Source organism: Tympanuchus pallidicinctus, unplaced genomic scaffold (assembly GCF_026119805.1).
Source record: "Tympanuchus pallidicinctus isolate F22 unplaced genomic scaffold, pur_lepc_1.0 scaffold3, whole genome shotgun sequence".
NCBI classification, from domain to species: domain Eukaryota; kingdom Metazoa; phylum Chordata; class Aves; order Galliformes; family Phasianidae; genus Tympanuchus; species Tympanuchus pallidicinctus.
Window position 1 is genome coordinate 63,344,675 of NW_026294747.1, and position 10,367 is coordinate 63,355,041.

The 10,367-nt window shown below is 45.1% G+C and overlaps 1 long non-coding RNA gene across 4 annotated transcripts; it reads right to left on the reverse strand.

The window, feature by feature from the left end:
- Positions 1–1,133: 1,133 nt before the first annotated feature.
- On the reverse strand, positions 1,134–10,079 carry LOC128086504 (uncharacterized). Of its 4 annotated transcripts, none has more exons than XR_008209385.1 (5): positions 9,901–10,079; positions 8,968–9,097; positions 4,396–5,828; positions 2,011–4,228; positions 1,134–1,724 (listed from the first exon to the last, which is right to left on the reverse strand). It is a non-coding gene; the product is annotated as an uncharacterized LOC128086504 (long non-coding RNA). The 4 variants fall into 4 exon arrangements; XR_008209384.1 differs by having other exon boundaries at positions 5,648–5,828; positions 9,901–10,075; XR_008209386.1 differs by having other exon boundaries at positions 2,011–2,233; positions 5,648–5,828; positions 9,901–10,065.
- Between the last annotated feature and the right edge of the window lie 288 nt (positions 10,080–10,367).

A 10,367-nucleotide genomic window follows, 5' to 3' on the forward strand; every position in this document is an offset into this window, starting at 1 on the left:
AATGAAGGTCTTGAGCATCCCTTCAATGCAGGAACATCCCCTGGAACAAGCTGGAGGAAAAGCTTCACTTAGCATCACTTCAACAACTCAACATAAGAAGCAAAGCTTAAAATTAGGCATATAGCTCTCACCTCTGCAAAGTCTGGAAATGATGGGCATGAATTTACCAGAGTGAGAAGTCCTAGACATCCATACTGGAAGGAACGTTGGGAGATCAGTGGTCTCTCTGACATCTGTGTGGTTTGCCCTGCTGCTCTGCTCTATTGCAGGCTCTCCCTGCATTCTGCAGCATTCAGCTGGGGAGGCTGAATACCTCGCTATTTCTAAAGATAAATGTTAATCTGATTAATTGCCGGTACTCCAGGAATGGTGCCAGGGCTAAAAAGTATCTACTAAGAAACTACCAAGAAATACTGTTAAACAGGATCTAGGCAAAAAGCCAGACAAAAATTTATGATGCTTATCTCTGCAATAATAATTTCATGGTGGTTAACCAAGGAGCAGAACAAAGGTCATCGGTTTCATATCAGCTGGAGTTTGTGCAATTCTTTGTTTTCTTTTGTGTGCTTGCCCTGCAAGTTTGATGCAGAAGACCCTAGAAATGAATGGAAAAGCCTGTCAGTTCAGAGTGGGCAATTTGCATCTCATTCTTTGCTCAAGACCAAAGAAAAGCTCAAACCAGAAGCCTTCCCATTACTGCTCAAAACCCAACCCAGCTCCTAATGCAGGGTTAGCAGCTTTCACCTCGTTTCATTCAATGAGTTATCCATAGGACAGGTATGATCAACATCCATGTTACTGAAACCCCATGGATTAGCATAGTCATGAGAGGCTATCTAATAATTTTGCTCTTGTGCAAATAAACATGAGACTCAACCTCATCTTAGGTTTTTCTGCTTTCCAGCAGGAAGAGGGACAAACAAGAGACCCTTGGAGACCTCTGAAAATAAATAAAAGGAGAAGAGGCTCTTTCTTATAGCTGTTTTCTCTTATTATGGTAGAAATCATTCTAGAGAAAATATACACTTTGCTTCTTGACACAGCTGCCAAGACTCTCAATTTTACAGAGAGGATTGGGTTTCAGAATCTTTCCAAACCAGCCCCCACAAAATTAATTGACCATCCAGGAATCGTGGCTTTGGATGTTATTTATTTTGAAGGCAGAGTTCTGATCCCAGCGACTGTAGAGAAAACCTTGAGAAGGCAATCTTTCTGACTCAGAGGGTGGGATTTGGCTGCCCACGCGCAGAGCCTGGTGCCATCCAAGATGCCCTTGTGCATCTGAAGCATCCCACAGGCCTGGCAAAGTGACACATCTGAGGGGAGATGAGTGCTTTTCAGAAGGAAGAGCTGGAGTCTGGGAGCTTCTAACATCCAGCTTGGCTCAAAGAAACTGTGTTTGGACAGCTGAATCAAGTCCTAACACACACGTATAGCACACGTATCAGCAAATCTATCAGTCACTCAATCAATCACAAGAGATATTCCCAAATCTTCAGATTTCACGTCGGTTCTGGAGGCAATTTAAGCACTATTTTTCAATGCTCAGGACTGTGTTAGAAACACTCTATTTGCTTCACTGACACTTCCAAGCATACTGAAGCATTCATCTGGCCCGGGCTCCATGGTCCCCACCCTGTCTCTAACGTCCTCTTCTCCATCCTCTGTCCTTCTGGGGCTCCAGCACAGCCGTGGGATTCATGGTTCCCTGTCTGATCTCCAGGCTGCAAGAGAAATACATACATATATATATTTATTTATTTTTCCCAAAAGAGAGATGTGCAAAACGCAGGAGGCAAAGACTTTCCACGAGGCCAAGGGGAAAGAGCTGTGACATGGTTTATAGAGCCCAGAGGGGCAATAGAAGGGGCTGGCATGTGAACCATCAGCAGCTCTGGGGCAGCATTACCTCAGAAAGTCAGAGCTTTCACGGAAAAGCAGGATATTTTTGGGTTACTGAGTGTATTTAAATCATCTTGGAGTACATTAAAATTATAGTAATTATCCCACCTTCTCATGTGGGATTCTGGGAGGTGATAGATTGGTGGATTGTGCTGGTGGAGTCATCCTCAGCGAGGTCCTTCTGCAAAGCAGAATGATTTTCTTTCCATATTTTACAGCTGCAGCATTCCTGGCCCATTAATACTTGACGATTGAATGCTGGGATCTGCTCACATTGCACCCTTCCTCTGCAGGGCTGCTTCTTGCAGCACCCTGGAGCAGAGACAAATTCCTGCAAAACAAAAATGCATTCACACATGCCTGGAGTTATGAGCTTGCACATGCTGGTGAGACTGATGGTCTCTTCACAGCAATGTTTAACTTCTGAATCATTTCTTCTGGCTCCTGTATGGCAATGCAGGTGAACATTACAACTCCCAGGAAAAAAATAAAAAAGAAAGCAAGAACAAAACAAAGAGTTGAATGCTGCAACCCTTTTTGTCTTTACAAAGAAGTCTTTTCCCTTATAAACAGTCATTAACAAATTCTGAGTTATCTGTGGTTTCAATTTTGTATTAAAAAGCTGGTGGTTCAGATCTCTGCCCTTCTTCCAACTTCTTTTCATCAAAATGAGGATTTTATCAGATCTGTAGGAAGGGTTCTTGTCTGTAGTTGATGGATCAAAGTCAGGGCAGAGTCCCCACATCTCCTTTTGTTGGAGTAACTCATGTTTCTGCCAAGCCTTGAGTTGTTCCTGAGCCTTGGAGATCAAAAACTGCTCAGTGTCAGCTGGGAGGACTTCCAACCCAGTGTCACCTTGGAAGTAGCCCCACACCCCTGTCATCATGGAGGATCATAGAATCATAGAATCACCAAGGTTGGAAAAGATCTTCAAAATCATCCAGTCCAACCATTCACCTACCACTGATATTTCCCCACTAAATTGTGTCCCTCAGTACAACATCTGAACGTTTCTTTGAGCACCTCCAGGGATGGTGACTCAATCACCTCCCTGGGCAGCCCATTCCAGTGCCTGATCACTTTTTCAGACTTTTTCAGACTAATTTCCTAGTAACCTGAACCTCCCCTGGTGCAACTTGAGGTCTCTCTTATCTTATTGCTGTTACCTGGGAGAAGAAGTCGAGCACTTGCCTCACTAGAATCTCCTTTCAGGGAGTTGTAAAAAGCAATAAGGTCTCCCCTGAGCCTTCTTTTCTGCATTCTGAACAGTCCCAGATGGATCTCCAGGCCAGTGTCAGCTTGGAAGTCCCAAACATCCCAGTGTCACCTTGGATAACCTCCAGCCCAGCATCACCTGGGAGTTCCTACAAAGCCATGATGACAGGATCTTCAGAGCCTCGTGGGGTGTGATCCTTCCACTGAGAGCCCAGACAAGAAAAAGGAGAAACTAATAGGCATCCTTTGGTGGAAGCAAGAAATTCCCAGCACAGCAAACCCAGAGGAGGAGATCTGGGCTGCCACATTGTCCCAGGACAGCATCCCCATCTGCACAGGCTGCAGTTCACTGCTCCTCATCCATCTCAGACTGAGAAGCCTCCATCACTTTCCTCAAACCCTGCCTGCAATCTGAGCATTCCCTGCCTCACACCCATGTTCTCTGGCCCATTCCCAGTTCTTTCAGCATCATGTTCTTGATTATTTACTCCCTTGAAATGCTGCAGAAAAATGCTGCTTTTCCTGAATACTAACAAAGAAAAAAAAAACACTTCCTAGTCTGTGTGTTTTCCTCTTTTTGAAGATCTCCATTACCGCTGAAAAGCTCTGTGACCCTTGGAGATATTTGATCCCAGTGACCTCTGGTGCTTGGGACACTGATACGATCCCACCCTGAGTTTATTCTTGAACAGAGCTCACATATCTATCCATCCTTTTATCCATACATAAAACGATTGTCCCCTTTATCTCTCTCATTCCAGTGCTATCTGATCAATTTTTGTCTTTCCTTACACTTCTTTCATCAAATTAATATCTTTTCCCCGAGGGAAATCTCCCGGATTTTCTCCTTTTACACCCTGTCATGTCCCCCTCCAACTTCCCTTCTCCAGACCCGATCCCCTTCTCTCCACACTGCCAATTCACAGTTGTGTTACGTATTCAGCATAACATATATATTTAAATGGGATGATTTCCAGTAATGTAAACAGTCTGGCCCATTAATTTCAATGGTGGAGCTGACAGCTCGGGGCTGGTGTTTCATAGCCTGGTGACACATGAGTGCAGCTGCTTGAACTCGACGGGTAACTGTTTCCAGCGCCGAGCTGCACATCTGCAGGAGGAAGGAAATACTTTCTGTAACACTGGAAAAAAATAAAGCCGCCTAGATTTCCCTCCCCCTCCTCACCCCCAAATGATGATGTTCATCATTCAAATGTTTTAGCTGAGTGGGTGTTTAATTCAAAGTTGGATAGGGGACATTTATGATGTGTTGCTCACGCTGCTGTTGAGTCTTTGTTCCAGGTGTTGCACTGCTGAGGTCTTCTCCAAAATCCCTCCACTCTGTGCCCAGCAATATGAGTAGCCCCAGTACTTTTGGAGCAGTTGCCTAATTAAAGGATTGATTTCTCTTCAAGGAGGCTGCAGCATGGAGTTAGACCGTCTTTCTTGCACTGTTACTGAAAGGAGGTTGCTGTGAGATGGGGTCAGCCTCTTCTCCCAGGGAACAGTGACAGGACAAGAGGTGATGGCCTTAAGTTGTGCCAGGGGAGGTTCAGGTTGGATATTGGGAAAAATTTATTCTCCAGAAGAGTGGTGATGAAGTGGCACAGGCTGCCCAGGGAGTGGTGGAGTCACCATCCCTGGAGGTGGAGCTAAGGGACGTGCTCAGTGGGCACAGTGTGGGTGGGTTGGGGCTGGACTTGGGATCGTAGTGGTCTTTTCCAACCATAGTGATTGTGTGATTCTGTGACTGACAAATGACAGCAGAGGAGAACAAACAGCAAGATTTCTCTGATGGAATGAACTTACTAGGCAACCACTAACCTGCCAAGCAAGGGCTGGGTCACAATCAGGGACACCAGCCTTGCTGATGGGATCCAGAAGACAAAGTTAGCAAAACATCAGGATTGACTCAGACTTTTCAGTTGCTCGAGGAAAATGTGTGATTAACACCAGGAACCCCTCCAACTTTTTTTTTCTTCAAAGTAACTCAGTATCTTCTCTGTAGATATTCAAGACCCAACTGGACACTTTCCCTGCTCAACTTACTGCAGGGAATCTGCTTTTAGCAGATGGTTGGACTCGATGATCTCCGAAGTCCCTTCCAACCTCTATGGCTATGTGATTCTATGAGTTATCCAGACAGACCGAGGTACCCGTAGGACATCATTCGTGCTGCCGTCTGTTGGCAGGCCATGCCCCCATGTGTCACCCCACGTGGGACCTTCTCTTGGAAAGAGGAATGTATGAAGATAATCTCAAGCTCAAACTGGAGTGGATATGGAAGCACAGTGGGACAGGATGAGAAAGGCAGTCTGCTGGATTACATGCCAAAGCATAAGCAACAATTTTCAGTCTCCAGTGTTGTTTTTTTCTTAATCTTTCTGAGCAAAATTCAGATACTGAGGAGAACAAACTACCACTGCTTAAATAATTCTTGCTGAAGGATGCCTAGCTATGTCTGGAAAGAGAGAATGTATAGGGACCTAAACATGTCCCAACAAACTGTTGCCAGAAAGTGTACTCCTACCTCCATGACATCCTCTCATCCCTGTCCTTTGGGTGTTGTTCTTTGAAGATCCTTTGAAGATCCTTTGAGATATGTTCTTTGAAAACTTATTCTAGTCTTCTTTTAATGTGCTGGGCAGTCTGGTTCTTTTCTGTCTTGTTAGTCCACTATTCTACCAGCCTGTCATCCCTTCTTGAAGGACCTGAGGAAGGTGGGAATCCATATTAAGTCGGTTTGAGAGGACCACAGACACTATGTCCCTTCCATAATAAAATGCATCTTAAAAACCAAACAAACAAACCAAACCTTCTTTCTGAAGGTATTGAAGGTTCTATTGAAAAGGCAATAGCAGGCAACATTGTCCTGTAATTGATTAACCAAACTCAGAGAGCCATTCAACTGATCCAGAGTACATACTTGCATTCAACACCATGGTCAGTTATTGCACCTTGTGACTTACTGAAACATGGACAAGAATTTGCCCTTCCCCGTAGCTCACTGAATTTCTTTTCAACACATTACTTGTTGTCTCCAGGCTCAAAAGTTTGTTTCTGAGAAGCACAGATTTTCCAGAAGAAACTCATAGCTGTTTTGTGGAGTTCATTTTGTATCTTTTCTAGAGTAGCAAATTTCCCAGTTCAGGTGGTAAATCCAAGGTGGGAGGGAAGAGGCTTAATTTGCCCTACGAGAGTGAAAAAAGCTGAACTCTCATGAATATCAGTGCTCCTGGACTGCTGAGATGCCCTAAGAAAGTGAATGACAATTTTACACCTACATCAAGGCTGAGCCAAACTCTGCATTAACAGCTTAATGGATCCATGTCCAACTTTCTTCTGGAGGTGTTTCAGGGTGGGAATGAGATGGTTCTTGTATGATCGTGTCTCACAATTGGCTTGGGGCCGAAATGACGCAATGACAGCTTGTAATGGTGATGAACCGGGGCCTCCACTGACTGTAATGAGATCCTGGACTAACTTAGATGGAGGCTACAGATATTAAGCACCACCTAGGTGGGCTGAAGCTTGCTGCCCTTTGATTTGCAGTTCCAAGGTGTCCACTTCTGTAATTCTGGAGCCATATGACAAGAATCGGAATCCTGTCCTCTCATCTGAGCCTCTAATTTTGAGCCCACAAGTGTGAATGACTGCCAGTGCATCTCCCCACTGCAGTGCTTTTCCCAGATGGACTCACTGTCTACAATTGTTTAGACAAGATCAGATGACTCATGCTCCATTCCTTCCCATTAAAGAAGCCTGCCATGATTGGTCCTTTTGGAGAATTTATGCTTTGGACACCTAAAGGCTGGTGAACCCTAAACCAGGAAATGAAGAGAAACTGCATCACTGTCAGACCTAAGAGGTGAGAATAGCTGCTTTCTTCCTCATCCTAACTTTCAACTATTTTGTGCTTGTTTGTTTCTTTGCAGAGAAATAAAATAAATGCATATCTGCTCCCTTGTTTGTCTCTGACTTTGAACAGGACTCTGAAAGACAGTGGGAAAAGATTTGGGTTGCCTTAAAGTTCAGACTACATGGAAAATTGTTTATTTGCCTGCTTATATCCTGTAATAAAAAATACACAAACAAAACCCTCCTTCTTCCCCTATTAAATCCTTGAATTTATGTGCATAGCTAGTTTATATACTCCTCAGCTCAGTATGTTTAGAGCATGCATGTTGTCTGAACAATCTGCAAGCAGTAGAAGAGCTCCAACAGCACAAAAAAGTTCTAGTGCCCCATTATTGCAGAGAGGAAACTGAGGCTCCCATGGACCCAGCAGGATTTCAGGTCCAGAGGAGCAAGTCTTTGGTAGATTTTAATTTTGGAATGCCAAAGTGCAGGGATTGTGTCCTGCCTTACAAAGGTCTTTTGCCTATGGCATGTTGCTTCTCTCTTACATACTCTCCTTTTGCCCAGAAAGACAGTTTGTTGGGTAAGTGAACTCTCTTCTTGCAATTTGCACCCAACGCTGGGCAATGGGATCTCTCTCTTGCGTAAGACTCATCTTTTTAATACCCTCAAGGCTATATTTAAGAGGAAGAAAAGATTCCCATAGATTTCTTGCACTTTGACTGTGAGCACCCCTAGGATACAACCAATGAGTGATGTGGAGGGTGAGTTCAACTCCTCCAGGTCTGAGAGGGCGTTGGAAATGGGAGCTGCCCATTCATATCCCAGGGCAGAACATGTTCCAGAATGCACACAGCTTGCAGACTGCACCTTGATGTAGAAGAACAAGCTGGAAACTTTACCAGCCATCCTCGTCCTGCTGCCCGGTTGGCAGACATATCTGTGCATCAGATCTATTTGTGCTGCAAAGAAATGTTGCTGCATAACTTCTCTCTTAATCACTTAGTGTGAGCTCTTAGGAGGGAGGGCTGGATTTATAGGATTCATAGGATTTATAGAATTTTCAGGCTTGTTGTTAAACTGATTGACTGGGGACAAAGGACTCCAGTCTTCCACCATGACAAAGCAACACATTCCACCGAATGCCTGTGAAGTTCAGTCTCAGTGTTAGGATTCACCACAAGGAAAATCCAAGCTGAAAGTTGCACAGAAAGATTCATTGCAGCCACTTGTCTCCTTCACACAGCAAAAAAATGTGCAGCTGATCTTTCCATCCGTTTGAGCTGTTTGTCGCCCAGCGCAACTGGGCTCTGCTCTTAGACACTGAATCTTCAAAATCATGTTAGCACTGAAAGTCAAGGGAGTGCTAATGTCTTCCACTGAATCTTTGCTAAGTGACAAGAACCAGCATAACTAATTTGGGTCTGACGTAATTGTCTGTGGGCAGGATAAGGAAAGCCTAAATACAGATGGCTGAGGCCATCTGAAATGTCCCAGACTATCTCAGTCATTCATGTACACCTGGCAGGCAACAGATCCAGATTATACTGAGTTTACAGGTGATCTGTGTGCTTCTGGAGCTGCAGCAAGATGCCAACTGTGACATCTTAGGACAGCAAAAAGGCCGTAGTCTTTCATGTTAGTCTTCTGAATCTCATTTTAATGGCTGGTCATATGCAATGCACCCAACCACCATGAGCTGTTCAGGCATCTTCATTGACTGTCACTGTTATTTTTTAACAGTCCAGTTCTCTGTAAACAGATTTGGGCAATGGAGGCCCAGCACACAATGCATCCCAGTGCACATGTCTAAAACAGAGCAGATAAATCACACTTTACAAGTGTCTGCTTCTGTCCATTGTCTGAAAAGGGAACTGTGACCAGGACTGGCATGGAGGCCATGCAAAGTGAGGGGAACTGGGTACCACCACTGATTCACAGAGTCACTAAGGTTAGGAAAGACTGCTGAGATCACCAAGTCCAACCCGAGACCGTGTCCCTCAGTGACACAACTTCACAGTTCTGGAACATCTCCAGGGATGGTGACCCCACCAGTTCCCTGGGCAGCCTGTGCCACTGCATCACCACTCCTTCTGAGAAGAATTTTTTCCTAGTATCTAGCCTGAAAGATGAAAGATGGAGATGAAAAGGCTCAATTAAAAACATCTTGGCAAGGGAGCCTGCCCACGTTTCAAAGCAGCTGTATCCCAGCCTTCCTTGCCCCATGTTTCCCCCTGACATGGAGCAGCAGAGAAGCAAGCAGCCATGCAGCAGCAGCTCCAAGCCCATTGCACATTGCTAGAACTGCACGGGCTGCCAGGGATGGTGCATGACCAGCACACAGCTCTGCAAGGTGCTCTGCAGCCAAGGAAGCTGTCCAAGCCCGCTGAAAACCTGCCACCCTTGATGCAATACGGCAGAATGCTTTTCTTCTTCTGCTCCCTGGTGCTTATCGATTGGAGTATTAATAAAATCTTGTTCCAAGCTCCCTCAGCTTCCGAGATTACTTGGGAGCAGTCCAGCCCTGCAGCCCCAGCCATGCTTGTAATGTGGGGACTGGAGGATCAAAAACATTTTTAAATGGCTCTGCTAATCAATCATCAACAATTGGGTAAATTAAGCCCTGCAGTCTTTCCTTTTGTGAGCAAGGGATCTGCTGGACATATCTTTAATGAGCAGATTCTTATCCCTCTAATATTCCTTAATACCTTTCTAGAGGAAATGAACTGCGGGGAGACTTTGTTGGTGGAATGAGAGGAATGCAGATAACTGCTGGTTGCTGCTTTCTCACATGCCCAAAGCCCTGGCTGAGCAAGGCACACCGGGTCTCAGTTTCCTTCCAAAGATCCTGGTAACTCCAGCTTTCCTCTTGCCAAAGTGTGGCTTTGTGTCCTCACTGCAGAGCTAAGCCCTGTCCTTGCTCACCTCCCAGTGGTCCATGTTCCTCTGGGGTGAAGGCTTGTCCTGCAAAGCCCATCAGGAAGATGCACGCAGCTCCTGAGGTACTGGCCTAAGAGATTCCTGTTAATTATTAACATGCAAGAAGCAATGCAAACACCACAGGAAGGCAAAGAGGTCCATCCTGAGCAGTCCGGGGAATGCTGTCTTTTGTTACCTTTTTCTACGGTACTGAAAAATAGAATCAGTGAATTTGGAAAGGCCTCTAGTCCAATCATCAGCTTACCATTCCACCCCCACCATGCCCATTACCTCAGTGCCACAGCCCCACAGTTCTGGAACACCTCCAGGGGTGGTGACTCCCCCACCTCCCTGGGCAGCTTGTGCCAATGCATAACCAGCCTTTTAGATAATAAGTTTTTCCTTTGTGCTTTCCTGTTTTACTGCGGCACACTGTACTTGTACTTTGTACATTGTACACTGTATTTATGTTA